Below are 18,036 nucleotides of genomic sequence, written 5' to 3'. Positions count from 1 at the left end.
TTGTTTTTGGCAGGATGCATTGCGGATTAGTGGAAACAGGAACCCAAGGCTTTGTTATGCAAAAGTTCCGGCCCAAACAGGATGCGGGGCTTTTGAAGCCTTCGTCGAGTATTTAGTGTCACATCATTGAAATCGACAAACAACTTTTGTGAAACAACAATTCAGCAGAAACTAGGATGCTATACCCGCCCGGGCCATCCGTTCATCTATCTATTCTAACTACGAGCGAAAATCTACAAAATTAATGAGTCATCGTAAAAGTTAACAACTTGCACAAAATTGTTTATCTAAAGTGCTAAGCTCCTCCGTTGGCAACTCTATAAATTGATGTCCTCGATTGGATTGCTCCCAGCAAAGAAGGGTCTCTCCGTCGGTAAGGAGCAGAGAAACGGGGGTGGAACACGCAGACGTAATCACTTTTTAAGTGTTAGACAATTTAAGATACATGAAAATGTTTTTCCTGCTTAGCACACACACCTGTGCACCCGCCGTCGTAGGCTGACAGTGAGACTCAAAGATTACTTTGGGCTCGGTTTACCTCAGTCCTGCTCAAAGGGTTTTCCCCGACCCGCAAAGCTCTGTGATGTACATGTATTTACATTTTTCGGAGATGAGTGCGTGACTTCTCTGAGAAGTCAGCATTCATGCTAACCAACTCTCTTTCTCTTTCTCCAGAAATATATTTTTTCGCAGGGTCCCGTCTCTGTTTTGTTTCGGAAGCAATTTGCTCAGCTTGAGTACTGAGCCCAAGTCGGGCTTGCAGCGCAAATAGAGTGATTTTGAAGTCTTCTTATTGAAAATTAAAATCCACTCACGCACCCACCGCTAATGTAATTCTTCCCCGGTTTGTCAGCGCAATAAACACCTCAAAGTTGAAGACATTTCATTAAGCCCCGGGTGGGGGGTCGCTTTAGGACCCTGGCTGGCGTGCCAAATGAATTTACTTATGAAGCATGAAAGTGGGTTTCTTTGGTTACTTTCGGCTATACGTAGACCCCCATTTCGCCCATTTTGTCCCAGACATTGATGAAAATTTTCGTGTTCATTTGGTGAAAGGTTTGACGACGTCGCCGCCGTCGACGCATTGAATTTCATTAAAACAAGCGCAAAAGTGCTTTTACCTAGCTCACCTATTCCCATCCCATCCCATCCCATCCCTACCACCTATCCATACACCCATGCCCACAGTTTCCACACATGGAAGGACGACTTATGATAGGCAAAGACTCTCGCTCTCATCGCGAGCTGGCTGACTAAGTGTTGCCGCCTTTTTGCCTTTATTGGTCTCCTTGATTTGCCTAAGTGATGTGATGGGATGGGATGGCCCGGATCGGAGAATGGGGACAGAGGAAAGGCTTGGTAAGAAGTCCTTCTTTAAGCACCTGTGAGTGAATTTCCCAGAAGGAAGGAGAGCGCCAACCAAGTGACTTTGATTGCAAAAGCCGCAGTTATTTAAGTTATTTAACGCTCCTTTGCCGCGTGCAGTCGTAATTATATTTTGAGTAGGAGGAATCCAGAATATAAGGAACATATCAGATGTTCCAAGGAAAATTTGGAAGTACTTTCAAATGATCGCCACAGCTATCCGTCTGGTCTTGCTTTACTTACTTGCAATTGAAGTCCTGATTTTTAAGATGATGTGCAGTCACCGACTATCTCTCTTCGAGTGCGGACGTCTGTGTCTTTCCAATTGTGTGAGCTTTGCTTATCGCGTAATTACCATCGCCGTTACATTGATATTTATCATCTTATCTTCTTGATCTTCTTATCAACGCGTACGTGCAAATCAAAAACATTCAATATCCATAAATTTATTAACCATGGCCCCCGGGCCACTCAATTTGGGGGATAATCGCTTTGCCAGTCTCAGCGTTAGCCCCAAAGCTAAGAAAAAAAGACCCTTTCAAAAATTACAAGTTGATTTCCCAGACCTCCCTGAAACGCAGTGCAAAAATCCGAGATATTTAGTGGTCTCATCAAAAAACTCTCCGAAAACCATATCCGACTACAACTGCTTTGCTGTCCATAGAGCCCTTAAGTATATCAGCAAAGACATTACATCCATCTCTAATCTTCGGGATGGTAACCTTCTCTTGCTGGTTAACTCCAGGGAAATTAGTGACAAATTTATCAAAGTGACTTCCTTACCTGGCTTATGCGATATCGAGTGCAAGCTCCACAACACTCTTAACTTTGTCAAAGGCACCATTTACGCTCCCTGTCTTATTAACATTCCAGAAAACGAAATTGTTGAGGAACTAAAATCACAAAATGTACACAGCGTATTTAAATTTACCAAAATGATCGACGGCACCCCCAAACCTTTTGGAAAAGTTCTCGTAACGTTCGACCGTTTCACTCTTCCCAGTAAACTAACGGTTTCCTGGCACACAGTTAAGGTGTCAGAATATATACCCAACCCGATGAGATGTAAGTCTTGTCAATTATTAGGACACACATCAAAGCACTGCAAAAACCCACCTGCCTGTGTATCATGCAATCTCGCTCCCCACCTTCCCGTGCCATGCACTCGCATTTTCTGTGCAAACTGCACCGGCCAACATCCAGCCTCCTCACCCGAATGCCCACAATACCAAACACAAAAACAACTGCTCCACATCAAAACAAGCAAAAAATGCAGTTTCCATGAAGCTCGCACTATACTAAAACAACAACAAAACACAACAAATAACCCCACGCTTACCTACTCGACCGTCGCAAACCAAAGCACATCATCCGTGATGCTTGTCAAAAAACCCCGAAACCCTAACACGATTACAAACACCGACTTGCCCACCAGCTCGACAAAAGTACCAGCTCCGCTCTCACCAACGTATCCCACTTCTCGGACGAACTCTTTGAATCTCGAAGAGAATCTTACTTCCTCCCCAAGCACCTCTGACAAAACTGATTTCTCTTACCTAAAAAAAACATGCATCGAACGATCTCGCTCCCTTAGGGCGGAAGCAAACGCTCTATTAGGACAAACCTACAACGACGACAACAATACGTTAATGACCTCAAGATCCAACTCAAACGAATCAATTGCTTCACAAACCTCAAATCTACAAACAAAAATCAACACAACAGACTCAGACACTATGGACGATCCCGATTCCTAGTCCTGATCCTCTCACCCTTACCTTCATATACACACACCACAAATTAATAACAGTCCAACAAAAAACAATAAATAAAAAAAAAAAAATTTTTAATCATGACAATTACTATATTACAATGGAACATCCACGGCATTTTTAATAATTACAACGAACTGACACTACTCATAAAAGACCATGCACCCGATATTGTATTTTTGCAGGAAACCAACCTTCCATGTAATTCTACAAATTTTATTTGCCCCAAAGAATATAGTGGTTACTTCCACAATTTTTCTTATAACACCTCAGCCAAACAAGGCATTGGTGTTCTTATTAAAAGGAATGTCCCACATACATACCGTAACATTAACTCCAGCATACTCTGCTCCGCACTGCAGCTTAATTTTGAACAGGTCATTAATATTGTTAATGCGTACATCCCACCAAGTCAAATTTTTTCATCTTCTGACATATCAGAAATTCTTCAAAATCTTAACGGATCCACAATACTCCTGGGTGATCTTAACTCATGGAGTCCTTTATGGGGTTCACCTCGCACAAATACAAGGGGTAAAAAAATTGAAACCGTAATTCTTGAAAACAGCCTAATTGTTCTTAACGACGGTTCCCCGACTCACCTTTCAACTCACAATACGTTCACCCACATTGATATCTCACTGATATCTCCACAGATAGCCCATATGTGCAGCTGGTCTATATCAGATAATCTCCATGGAAGTGACCACTTTCCCATAACCATCCACATAAACACACCTACCCGTCCCGATAACACTTTACCCCTGCCTAAATACAAGACAGACCAAGCGAACTGGAAACGCTTTAACGAAAGTTGCGAAAAATCAGCAGCATATTGGACGGTCGGTTGCCTAAATCAGCAAGTCGCACAAATGACGAAAGTCATACGTTCAGCTGCAAACTATAGCATTCCCCAAACGAAAAGGGTGATCCACAAAGCCAAGGTGCCATGGTGGAACGCTATCCTTCAACAGCTTAGGGACCAAAAGCAACGCTTGTTCTCGTCCTACAAAGCCAATACGAATGATACAAACCTTATCCGATACAAAAAAGCAAACGCGCTTTTCAAAAAAGCTGTACTTTCGGCCAAGCGTAACTCCCTTGAAAAATTTACTTCCAAAATCTCCCCAGTATCCTCCACAAAAAAGGTCTGGTCAGATATAAAACGCCTAGCCGGCATCCCTCCCACTCCGTTCAAATATATCAAATCCAACTCGGGTACCCTAACTGGATCATTTGATATCGCCGAAGAGTTTGCCTTATCTTGGTCTAAATACTCTTCTGACCAAAATTTTTCAGCAGAATATATACGAGTAAAAAATCGGTATCTTTCAGAGCCCTATGCCATCGACTCACTTTCCCCATCGGCTACATCCTTAGATTCCAATTTCACATTGCTCGAAATAGAAAATTCAGTAGCAAAAGCAAAAGGGAAAAGCCCTGGGGCTGACAGAGTATCATACCCTATGCTCAAAAACCTATCTCCCCACCTAAAAACAAAACTTTTAGACATTTTTAATCAAATATTAACCACTGGAAAATACCCACATACATGGAGATCGGCTATCATTATCCCTATATCAAAACCTAACAAACCCCCTTCCGATATTAACAGCTACCGTCCAATCTCTCTGTTATCCTGTCTGGGAAAAACACTAGAAAAAATAATAGCACAAAGACTTACCTGGTTCATTAAACGCCACAACCTAATTTCCCATAATCAAGTTGCCTTTAAAAGTAATCATAGCACGATGGACGCGTTATTGCGTATCCAACACTTCGCGTCGAACGCTCTTTCGACCAAAAATCACGTCTCTATCTTGGCGACGGATTTTGAAAGAGCCTTCGATCGCGTGGGGATTCACGCCGTACTTTGCAGACTCGAGCGCTGGGGCATTGGTCCTAGGCTTTATAACCTTATTAAAGCCTTCATGACCAATCGGTCCTTCAGGGTTCGAATAAACAATGTCACATCGAACTCCCACATTTTACACAATGGAATCCCGCAGGGTTCGCCACTTTCGGTGGTTTTATTTATGATAGCTATTGAAGACATAAATGACATTGTAACTCGGCATAAAGATATTTACATCTCACTATACGCAGACGACGCAATAATCTTTACTAAAATAAAAAATATTAACACAGTTAGAGAAAAATTCTTAGAAATATTGCAAGAAATTAACTCGTGGGGAGCAACCTCTGGGGCCTCTCTTGCCATTGAAAAATGCCAAACTTTACATATCTGTCGGAAACAACGTTGCAACCTTTCCGACATTGTCTTTAACAGCCGCACAATAAAAGATGTAAATTTTTTAAAAATCTTGGGGATAACCTTCGACTCCAAACTACTTTTTAAACAGCACTGTCAGACTCTAAGAAAACAACTGGAAACTAGATTTAACATTATTAAATTTCTATCATCTAAATATTCTTACATACATATTAAGACTCTCATAGATATTACGCGCGCTTTAATGCTATCTAAAATTGACTACGGACTGCCAATCTTCGGTTGGTGTGCTAAATCACACTTAAAAAAGCTACAAGTCCCATATCACGGAGCGGTCCGTCGCGCCATTCACGCATTTCCCACATCTCCAGTAGCGTGCACATTGGCAGAATCGGGTCTCCCGAGTATCCAATCACGCGTAGAAGAAACTACATTGATGCTTATCCCGAAGCTGTACACCACGTCAAACTGCCTGCTAACCAAAGACTTCGGAGCCATATTTAAACAAAAACGGAAATTCAAGTGCATATCCACCCTAAGACGTTGCGCCAACTACATCAAGCTACTTGACCTTCCCCTGCCTAAGCCCAGGAGGCCCTTCAAATCGCCAGCACTTTGGGGTTCCAAACAGCCTAACATAAACCTTCAAATATACAATGCTGCCAAAAAGGATACAGGTCGCCTAGAATACCAAAAACGTTTTATGAGCGCACAAGAAGATCTTGGTGTGAAAAACTGGATCTACACCGATGGTTCTAAAGTCACCGGCGCAACTACTTTTGCGGTCGTTGACTCTAACCGTAAAATAATTGCAGGAGGTAGGCTTCCGTCCTACAACTCCATATTTACAGCCGAAGCTTTCGCCATTCTCAAAGCATGCCAATTCGCTTCCAAAAACGCTGGAAAATCTGTTATCTGCACAGACAGCCTCTCCTCTCTTTCCGCTATACGCAACTGGAACCATAATGACCCCACAACACAAGAAGTTAGGCACATTCTAAGTTCTCACCCAAAAAAAATCACCTTACTCTGGGTTCCCAGTCATCAAGGTATTCATGGGAATGAACTTGCTGACAAAGCCGCCCAAGAGATGAGGCTTACACCATCAATCCTGTTCACTCCGTTTAACTCCAAGGACCTAAAAAGTCGAATCAAGTTATACCTCAAAGAAAGGAAACTCTCCGAATGGGCACTCTTCATGCACAGGTACCAGTCTATCAATCCGAATTGCATCATGTTCAAGCCACCAACGAACGTACATAAACGGGAATGCGCGACCTTTATCCGTCTACGCATCGGGCACACCCAATCCACACATCAACACTTACTGACGAGATCGGCGCGACCAACATGCCAACTATGCGGGGACGAGCTCACCGTTGACCATATTCTCAACGCCTGCAGTCAATTGCACTCAATTAGATCTCACTTATTTGGTACACATAGTCTCTCGAATTGTTTAAGTATCCCATCCTGTGAAAATATCTCAAAAATTTACAAATTTGTCCAAAAAGCTAAGTTTATTATATAAAGCAATTAACCCATAAGTCTCGAGTCGAAGGCCCCCGTAGCTAGTACTCATTAAATTTAATTAGGTTTAGTATTGTATACTATATTTAATTTTGTTAAATAAATAAATAAAATAAGATGATGTGCTCAAAACAAGTTTTGTTACCTAACCTAGCTAAGAAACAATGCAATCTGGAGTCGTTGACAAGTATGTATGTAACAGAAGCAGAAGGAAGTGTATAAAAACTAGTGACTAGTCTTACAAGTTATCTTCAAACGTTATAGTTACAGTTGTCGTTAATGTCTAGCTAAAATGTTCCTATTTTTTCAACAACAAAAACTGCCTTAATCGAACTATTGCAACCTATGTAAAGTAAATTAAGTAAAAGTTAAGTCTATTGAGACTTCTGCTTGCTTCCACCTTTCCATCTCCCTTGCACAGTCCTTAGGTGATTAATAAATATCCGATAGTCGCATTCATTAAAATCTTTTTTTGGAAATTTAATTAATATGTTTTAAAAAGTGATCAAGCAAAATAAAGATATATTTTCTAACGTTCGATTTATTTTCAATATGCTTTCGTCTTTCTTTGACTTTTCCTAATTTTTTGCACAAGGTAAGGCTTAAAATATCGTCAAAAGTCGGCTGATATAAATTCTATATGTATTCCAAAACAGCTAACAATGTTATATCCCATTTGAAAAATGATGAAAGCGAACAACCGAAAAACTAGCTCTTGGTAAAACATACAGCCTTTTATATTTCAGCAATTGGTTTCTGTATAACTTTAACTCGTTTTTCTTTTCTTTTAGAATGTTTTTCAACCAATAATAATCAACTGGGCAAAACTAACCACTTATGCAGATCTCTGCGTTTTAAGTTAAGGCAATTGCTCTAGTAAATTTACCAGCTTCTAAATGTTGCTGGCAACATGTTGCCAGAGGACAAGCACTGACGCCTTCGTCCGCCACACGAGCTCGTCCTTCGGAAGCATTTCGGCTGGCCTCGGGATGGCAGGCACGGGACACGGGACTCCACAGTGCCAGGACATCGGAAGTCGGGAAATTGGGAAATCGGGATGGCCGTGCTGCCGAAGGACGAGCACATTGCGCTGGGTCGGCCCAATGCGAAACGCGCTTGGTGCGACAGGTTCAGTGCTCGGGCAACTTCCTAGCGCGTCGGTTCAGTTCAGTCCAGTGGATTCGAGACACGAAAGGACTCAGTTTCAAACTAAAAATTCCAAAGTTTCGAAAACGGGTTTCGAGTGGCGCGAAACAACAACGATACAATGATACAATTACTCTAGCTGAAAGTCGAGAGAAGAGTTTTTGACAAGTGTTAGTTGATTATTTTCAAGTTTTTTTTTAGTGTTGGCCAGTGCTTTGGACTAGTTTCGAAGCTTTGCTTGTTTTTTCGAACAAGGTAATTCTAAGACCCAAAAATTCAAAAGTTTTTCGCGAAGCATACGATGTGAGCTGTGACTGCGTATTTAGAAATTACTACACTAGTGAGGTGAAGCCAATCCCTCGTTTAGTCCTTTACTCCATTGCCCGTCGATCGCTGCCTAAATCATTTCACATACGCTTGTTCACTCATTTGTCAATTGCATTATCGGTGGTATGTTAGCATTCCCTTTCTTTTCTCAGCCTTTCAACCAATTGTTACACCAATCGAGTTGTTTTCTTGCGAATTCTCTCGACTGTTCATGAGTGAATTCCTTTTCAGTTCATTGAATTTCTATGTCCTTTCCGTTTTCTAACATTAACTTTCTTTGTTTGCATTTATGTGAGTCACTCGTCACTCGTTGGAATCCTTTATTCTCGTTTCTTGTTTTCAGTAAATAAAACAGTTGATTTGCCAAGTTGCAAATTAACTTTTGCCAGTTTTTTTTCCCAAAAACAACTATCTTTATACCTTCGTGTGGGGAAAATGTAGTCACCTTTTATGGTCAAAATCATATCGTACATTTTGTCGCATACTAACGATTTGATAAATTGTTTAACATAATTATAAAACTGTCAGCTTGTGTTCTTTTCGTTTTTAATTGTTTGTAATTATATATTTTATATAATATGATAGCATACATTACACATTGCAAAAATTAAGTAAGGTTTTCAATATCTTTTTTAGTGGTTTGTAAGACGATCCGAATTCAATTTTATTTTAAATCCGGTATCCATGTATTGCTTTGAACCCTTTTTGTGTTTCTGATTTCCTTCAAGAACTTTCACCCACCTGAACTTTAAAACCCCATTCAATCTCTCGCTCATCCCTCGCCATCCGCCACCAGTTTGGCACATTCTTGAGGTACCTTTTCTGGAAGACTCCTCCGAAACTTTTTGCCATCGAACAAAAGGCGCCAAAATGAGACTGCAGCATCCAACTAGCAGGCCAAGTTTTTAGTTGGCAATGATTTATGTTTTATTAATATTAAAAGTGATTTATTAGCCATGAAATTTGTGAGCCAACTTGGTCGTTGGCCCTTATTCGACCAGGTGAAGGGAGTGCTGGCTGCATGCGCGATTTTTTAATTACAGATGGAGTGGGACAGGGAGTACTGTCCAGCTGCAGGCTCCATTATCCTTAAGCGCGGACCTGGCCGCTCATTATCCCGACGTCCGAACTTAAGCTAAACTGCTGCACAGCGAGATTAAAATTGTAAATGACAGCCAGCGTGACAGGACAAGGAAGGAGCAGGCATCTGCTCGTCCTTTAATGTCCTGCGCCGTCCAGCCACGCCCCTCTGCGCCCCTCTGCGACCCTGTTCGCAACCATCCGCTCCCCACCCACCAGCCGTCGCATTTTGTCGTGTTTTTAATGAAAATTAATTAATTAAATAACGTTTTTACTCATTCGCATCGCCTTGCCCAGCAATTGTCTTCCCTTGTGCGCAGGTGTGCGTGTGAGGATGCATTTTATATTAAATAATGAAGTGTGTAAAATGTATGCAGTGGCACACAAAAAGAGCAAAGAGGCAAATGAAAGGGCTTTATGCGGCAAATGTAAATTTGGACCTTTTTGGGCACAGGAAATCTCAAGCTTCAAAGTGCACAGAGAAAATTGTAAACGCAATTTTCCAAAATCTTTATTAATGGTTTTTTTTTGGGAAACTTTACTTTGGGAACGTAATTAATTTTATTATTGGTCTCGAATAATCAAAATTTATGTGCAACATTTTGTCATTATATTTGGGAACCCTTTTTGCAAAATGTATACAATGCATACTTCCGAAATACCTAATTTTTTTTGTTTGCCTGTCGAGAAATTCCCCGAAACTTCCCAAAGCCATTGCCAAATTTTGGCATCTCGGTCAACACAAAAAAAGTCATGCACTTCAGTTAGCATTAATTTGAAATTTGACTGAGACTCATCTCGATTCCATCTGGTTAACCGGAACCAAGGCAAGAAGCTTCGCGACTCCTTGTCCGCCGTGTCTAGTGGTTAATCAACTAATATCTTATAAAATCCGAATGGAATCCATCCGAATTCATAATAGAAAAGGGATCTTTGGTTTTGTGCTGCGTCTGGGAGATTGGAAATATTTCTCGATCTTTGTACTGAGCACAGAGGAATTGTGTGCGAGTTCTGCGCCTATGGAACTATTTGTATTGGTCTGAACTGACCCTGAACTGGCTCACATTGGAACCGAAATATATGATGATCTCCAAATTTAATTATCAGAAATGAATTTGAAACACTTCCACATATAAACTCAGTTACTTAGAGTAAACGTAGTCACTTAAAAGAACCTGAGTACTTAATTATAAATTTAAAAAAGGTTTTAAAATATTATTTTTCTAATTATCTTGCAAGCCCCTACAGAACGCCAAAGACATTTTTGCTTGGCGCCCATAAGCCTAGAACCTGTCTGCTTTTCAGATTCAGGCTTTAAATCTTGTTGAAGGTGGAGGGGAATATTTCATTATCACTATCCATTCACATGCCAAAAATTGTTTGCATCCACTCATTACAATGTTACCGTCAAAATAATGTATGCCACATCCTCCATTTACCTAGCCCTTAGGGGTATAATTAAAAATGAGTTCTAATTGAAACTGTAGTTTGCCCTCATAATACATTTACTTTTCAAGCTACTTTGTCTCCGATTCTGACGAACCTTTTGAGACTTTAAAAGGATATTTAAATGTCGGCTTATTGGGTCTAAGCGAAACAAGTTATGTACATATGAATAGATAAGTAGGTAGGTTATGTAACCAAACAATCGAAGCCCAGTGATAACAATAAATTCGAGTAAAATTTACTGCGACACTCCAAGTCGGATGCACTCTGCATTGTGTCCGGAATTGCGAAGCTCCGATTTCCATGTCGAAAGGAGCAAACTGACTGACGACGGGCTGCCTAGGGCATTTAATCGGCGCTATTTGGAAATAGGATATGTCCGAGCCATCCGAGTGCTGACTGATGATGCGGGCATCAAAGTGCAACAGAAGGGAACATGAATTTTGGGAAAAGTGACTGTTCATGTTACCTGCAATTAGTTGGCAGGCGTTCAAATCAAATCTACATTAAATTATGGAATCATATTTCCCAAAATTTTGGTTTCAGAACCCCCTCTTTTTGATTCAAAATGAAATTTCGAACAATAATTATTATGGGGAAAATCGGCAACAAAAGACATTGTCGAACAAAGGACGACAATGGCCACCGCGAACCGAAAATTAAACGAAATTTCGCAAGCATTATTTTCTGGTCCAGACCCGGTTCCGCTGCCCAATTCGCCCCGAATCCTGTTGGAAATAACCCCATTCGCTTGTTTCATTTTTTTTTTTCTGTTTTTGTTTTTGTTTTCCGGCGAAGGCAAACGCAGCAGAGAATGGCTCCTGCATATAATGCAAAATGTCAGCGAATAAATCAGGCTGCGATACATATTTAACCCCAAGATTGATCGAGACCCCACTGAAGATATATGTATGTTTGGTGGAGTGAAGGAAAAAAGTTCTTAAAGCAGCTTGATTTCCGTTTTTGTGTGCTAATAAATGACGTGTCACAGAGAAGCGGAAACAAACACAATTAAAAACGCATCAGTGGCGAATGGTTACACATGTGAGAGTTGGCGCTAGGGCAGCAAATGGTTAAGGACGAGGTTTGGATGGCCAACAAAGCAAACCACAACCAACCAGCACTTGCACATTAACAAAAGGCAAACAACGGCGGCAGCAGCAACATAATAAAAGAAATATTTTCCATACATTAAAAGAAAATTGCACAAACAATTGAGAGGAAATGCCGGAGCGCGACGGTTTCAGTTGCTTTAAGTGAAAAAAAAAATAAAATAATAATGCCACTGCAACAAAACCGAGAAATGGCAATGGCAAAAGCTTTTCCCCAACAGACCACGCTGCGAATGCGTAATGTAGTTGAGCAGGAACAGAATGCATAGAAAAGCGAGGGCAATTTGACAACAGAAATTAGCCAGCAAGACAACAGGTAAATAGCAAAGGGAGTTGGTGGAGAAGCCAAGAAGGGGGCAAATGCATTCTGGGAAATACAAAAAAAAAACTATAGCTGTTGCAGGAAAATTGAAAAGATCAACTGCGCACGTACAATAGAATAAAATAATGAGAAGTATATCTGGTCTGCACGCGAAAAACAAAAATATTATTGAAATTTACAAAAGTAATTGGCCATTATAAAAGTAAAGATGAGCACTCGAGTAAATCGTTTATAGGCAAACTATAGAACTTTTTCGAAATAAATAGAAATTTTGTCTTTAAATGCATTCTGCAAAATGCTCAATTGGCATTTATAAATAAGTATGTATAAATAATAACATGCCTAAATTGAAGATTACAGTACGGAATATCGTCTGTATCGAGAAAATATGTCTGAAAAACGCTCCCATAGGTACTGATTTTTAAAAATAAATATCTGTTCAATTCATATTCGTAAAATATTACTCTTAGTCCTAGTGTGAAAACTATAAAACAGCATTTTTGATGGATTTTTTAATCGAATATTAAATTTAAATAAGGCGTAGCTCAATTGTTACTAAGGCTGTACCTACGGGTTAATTATGACTTGAAAGCATAAAATCAAGTATGTTCCTCCTTATGCCACAAACCAAAACTTTTGATCTAAATTGGTTTCAAAATAAGTCTACTAAATGATAATGACAATAATAATAAAACATTTTTAAGTCAAAATAGTGCATGAAGTACGATAAAGGATGAGTATAATTTCTTATTTTTTTACTGACACCTTAATTAAAAAGATTGAAAGTTACCTATTTAGTCCGAATTCATATTCAATTTCCGTACTGTTGAGAAACGGAAGAGAGAATGCTATGGTCGAGTTCCCCGACTATCAGATACCCGTTACTTATCTAGTTTGAGAAGGGCAACGCGAAATTTTTCTAGTATTTCGATATCAAATAAGACAAAATTTAAAAATTGTTGAAAAATGGGTTAGAATGGGTATGGCAAAAATTTGTTTTCCAAATCAAAAAATGTCAATACATTTTTCAAAAGTGTGGGCGTGGCAATTTTGTGCGGTTTGAAGGATTTATAGTGGACGTGGCAACATTGGTAGAACAATCTTGCGGTGAGATCTCTACGTTCATACGGACAGACAGACATGGCTAGATCGACTCGGATATTGATCCTGATCAAGAATGTATATATATATATATTGTATATTAAATATTATATAGTTGGAAACGCTTCCTTCTGCCTGTTACATACTTTTCAATGAATCTAGTATACCCTTTTACTCTACGAGTAACGTATGCACTCACGAATTGCTACTTTTCATGCGAAAAAAGGAAAAACGTGAAAAGTGTATTGCATAAACACAAGATGTATCGATGTATCTAGGCTCCCTTCTCCGCTTTACACAATTTCAACACCCATTTAAGCTATTTTCGAAAGTCTTGCATGCCACCTTCCCCCGCATATTTCGCATGTGTAGCTGCAATAAGCAAGCTGATCATTTACACAATATTTGCATCGGGCAAAAATCAAATAGAGCACAGAGTGCTGTGTGTGTGTGTGGGGGGGGGGGGTGTACTTGGCGGTAGGCCACTTGAATTTTGATTAGATTCGCTCGCAAAAATGTCGACACAAATATTCAGTTGAATATCAACAATAAAGGCCGAAACAAGAAAGCGAACAACTTAATGCATGGCAGCAGTGCCATATATTAAGTGTAATAAATATACAGACGTGCGTGTGCAGGTATCAACATACATATGCGAGTATTTTTGGCCTGATTAAAGTACCTTCCTCAAGTATGGGCCTAAGCCGAATTTAGCTTGTGGCTTCCCAGTAAATTGAGTAAGTATGAGCCCTTTGGCAGTTATGGCTTGCCAAAGATATTTCACACTTGATGGCAAATATTTGCAGACATCGAGGCACAGCTTAGCTTTGGCCATAATTAAAGTCGATTTAATCGAAATTAATATTGAAACTTAGGGGCTCTTTAAAAAGACAAAGAAGAGTATAATGTTGATTAACTGGGGGGCCATGAAAGGCATTTTCGCATTGATTGATTCGCACAGTCGGTGGGTATTTATTGCAAAACGGGGACTCAAATCAAATGGCCATTTCCATTTGCTTTTGGCAAACAACAAAGGGGCCCCAACAATTCTACAGCGGTGTTTATAAATAATATGGAGTAAATTCTACAGGCAATTGCAAGTTCATTGCTTTTGTTGTAAATCTGCTGTTGTTGCCGCCTGGCATTGCCAACTGGCCACGAAATTTAATTAAAACGATTTTCCATTGGCAAACAAACTGCGGTGTGGTGCAAAAGCGAAATTCCTCCCCATATCCCAAACCATTTTTGTCTCGCGGTGCTCGTTTTGTCATTAATTTAAAAATTTGTCTGAACCCTTTTCAACTGACAAAATCGGGACATGCAGGAACACGCCCCCACTACGCCCACCTCGCACAGGCCGCACCAACGCACACACACTGACAAAAAAGTATATTCAAATAAGTACTTTGATTGGTTCTGAGAAAAATTCCTTTCCCTGATGAACGCTTTCACATTGCTGAATATAAGCAATTCGCCAACTTTTAACATTACTTTTAATATCGCAATAGACAAATCCCTTGGCAGTACAAGAAATAACATCTTCTAAATCTAAATCTTTTATTTTAGATAGATTTAGATACATGATGCACCTAGAAATTTTTTCCCAGTGCAAGCACACACATATGCATATGGCAAGCCCTGCTTTCGTTTGCGGTTTCCATCCTCTCGCTCTGCCCGCTCTCTCGATCTCTTTCTTCGACATGAAAAAGGATGTGTCCTTGCGACGTTGACTCATTGCATTGCACACACACGCGCATCCACGCGCCAGCCGCACACAAGCACACCACACACACATGCTTACACCCACACAGCTAGAGAAAGAGCAAGAGCAAGAGCAAAAACAACAGCAACAAGTCAGCGAGTCATGTTTTGCTTGCCATTTGTAGAGTTGACCTCAGCGTTTTCCTCTCTATTGAATGGGATTCAGCTATTTGTAGCATTTAATACACATCCGCATGCCCCAAGTGGTTACCCCAGTTGACCCCACACAGACCCAACGCATCCCACCTAAACCAGCTCCAGCTCCTGCTCCTGCTCCTGCTGCTCCTGCTCCTGCTCCTGACACTTGTCACTTGCTCTATGCTCGTCTATGGTGCTGCACCACCTCATCCGCTCTCTGCTGCTGGCATCTCCTTCCTGATGGACTTGGAGTCGACACACGAAATGTTAGCAAATTGTTGGGCAAATTCACAGCCTGTCACCACGAGAATACAGTACCCACACGATAAATGCCATTTGCTGCGGACCCGTTTGCTGTGGAAAGTGTTTTTGTTAATTAATGAACAGTGTAGAAATGTACACATACGAGCTGCTAAAATGTTTTAAATACAATTTTGATATTCGCAAACGGGAAAGTTTTGCAAGTTCGTGTTTGAGGCAGCTGATCGTTGTTTTCAAACATCAAGCATTTATTCCCAAACACTAACACTGGACGCACATTCAAATAATCTGTGACATGTTCTGAACAGCCTTTCCAGCGACTATCAATCACAGATTACATTGTTTCGCCATTAAGTCAGTTCTGAGCAGTGGGCAGCACTTTGTGACCTGATTATGTGCCCTCATAGATGGACAACACCTAGCCCACATATCCATGCCCTTTGCCTGCCCCAAGAAGTAGGCAATATTTCGTTGGCAAACAAGGGACCAGGTAAACACAGAGTCCAGAAATAACGAAATTCGAATGAATATTCGCCCCAGCAATCGGATTTCTGCATGTCAACGGGCGACAAAGAAACACAAACGGCCAGACAGACAGACTGACAGACATCAACCGCAGAGTGACAGTCGCTTGAGTGCGGGACAGGTGGACAAGCGGTGGACAGTCCAATGACCCACCCACTAGCCATCGCACTCCATTGGGTGTCCAGACGACAGTTAATTTCCTATTTGATATTTGCTGTTAATCTAATAAATTTGCACGTTGGCTAAATCGACAGGCGAGCGAATGAATTGAAAGGCAGCAGACAGGATAAGTGTGAAGGGGTGTTAGCACACACACACACACACACACACACACACACACACACACACACACACACACACACACTTGTCCAGGGAATGGACATCCAGATCCCCACGGCGGCCATTGTTGTGTTCCTGCTTAATCTCGGAATTAATCTCATTTAACCTACAAACTGCACTGGCCACAACCACGAAACCACCTCCGCCAGAATCCTCCTTGTAATCCTTTTGTCACAGTTCATGACTTGCCAGCTTTTCGGCGCTCCTGCTCCCACTCCACCTCCAGCTCCGTGTCCAACTCGATCTTCGCTTTCTCCATCTGCTCCATTTCCACCATCCACTCCGCTCCGCTTCGTCGGCAGCCGAAAATGGGCAAGAGTTGGGCGAAGTCTGCTGCTCATAAATTGCTTTTCCGGCAGGATAGGAATGGACCCATGATTACCTCTAGCCGAAATGTATCGAAGCTTAGCAATGAGAAATCAATTTTAAACAATAAAACGATTCATAGATTTAAATATATCTTTATAGATAATGCATTTTCAACTAATTACATTGCGTTCTCATCTAGAAAACTGTGTAGGTTATATTTATGAAATATAATGTAATGAATGTTATTCTTCTTCGGCGGCCCAAATTAATTTATACACAATTAAAGTGTTACATTGAAAAACCAATGGAACCCTTTTTCAATTGAGTCTTAGCTCAAACCCCTTTCTATTGTTTATTTTACACCTTCGTAGAAACTGAATCCACAACAAAGCTACCTCGGAATACCCCTCACTGCGTACCCACTCTCATTTTCGCAGCTCTAATAACATTTTAGTTTTTCTTTTCGCTTTTTTATTTTCCCCCCCCCCCTTTTTTTTTTTTTTGTTGTTTTCTCTGACTCGAGTTGGGCAAGATTAAAACTGAAGCTGTGGCTCCAACCAGACATGGGGTGTACCCTCATCCCGGCTCATTCCCGACCCTTCACCCAGTCTGAGGATAGTCTGTCGGGGATCTGTGGCTCTCGGTTGCCATCTCTGTTACACGGCAATTACATGACAGGAGCGTGGAAAGCTGGAAAAAGCAGCTTCTCAGCTTTTTTGGGCGACGCGGGACAGGGGCACAAAGTCGTTTGTTTGCATACCTGGCTAGCTGGTGATAACAATAATCCTTGACAAGCCATAAACATCTTAACGTCCTTGTACCCGTCGCCGCTTTTCCGCTTCCCATTTACCATTTCCCGTTCAGCATTCACCATTCACCATTCGCCATTCACCATTCGCCATTCTCCATTCACCACTTCCATCCAGCGCAGACAAATAGACTAGAGTTACAAGTGTCGCAGGAGTCACAGGACTCGCTGGAGTCCTGGGGTTGCGCGTTGCGGGGTCGCTCTTTGAAAGCGCTCTCAGTCGCGCTCTCAGTCGCCAAGTCAATTTAAATGTTTGTCCGGGGGATTTGCCTTTTTGTGCGACCTTAGCACCCGCTTTTTTTACCAAGAGCCCTCGGGTCATGGTCCTTGAATAAGCAGCTAATTCGTTTATTATTTTTATTGTTGCGTTGACATTATTTACGTAAGCTGCTTGTCAGCTTTTTATTTGGGGAAAACAGGGCGGAAGAGCTCCGATGGCGAAAGACTCCGCGTCGGAGACT

At 41.0% G+C, this 18,036-nt stretch overlaps 1 protein-coding gene across 5 annotated transcripts in view, besides 2 other annotated features; it reads left to right on the top strand.

Annotated features, from left to right (window-relative positions):
* The first annotated feature begins 1,642 nt into the window (after window positions 1-1,642).
* Window positions 1,643-7,012: a mobile genetic element.
* A 1,016-nt stretch (window positions 7,013-8,028) lies between these two features.
* The window catches only part of DIP-beta (Dpr-interacting protein beta), a 35,624-nt gene continuing 25,616 nt past the window's right edge, over window positions 8,029-18,036 (top strand). For 3 of the 5 annotated variants that reach the window (NM_001298591.1, NM_001144753.2, NM_134611.5), the window contains exon 1: window positions 8,029-8,301. The gene's annotated coding sequence lies outside the window, so the exon portion shown is untranslated. The remainder of the gene's footprint in view (window positions 8,302-18,036) is intronic. The other 2 variants (NM_001144754.2, NM_167755.2) reach the window with 1 other exon arrangement.
* Window positions 13,171-13,598: a mobile genetic element.

The sequence above is a fragment of the Drosophila melanogaster genome, chromosome X, assembly GCF_000001215.4.
Source record: "Drosophila melanogaster chromosome X".
NCBI lineage: Eukaryota > Metazoa > Arthropoda > Insecta > Diptera > Drosophilidae > Drosophila > Drosophila melanogaster.
Note: the sequence above shows the minus strand (reverse complement) of the source record. Positions and strands in the feature narration are given on the sequence as shown.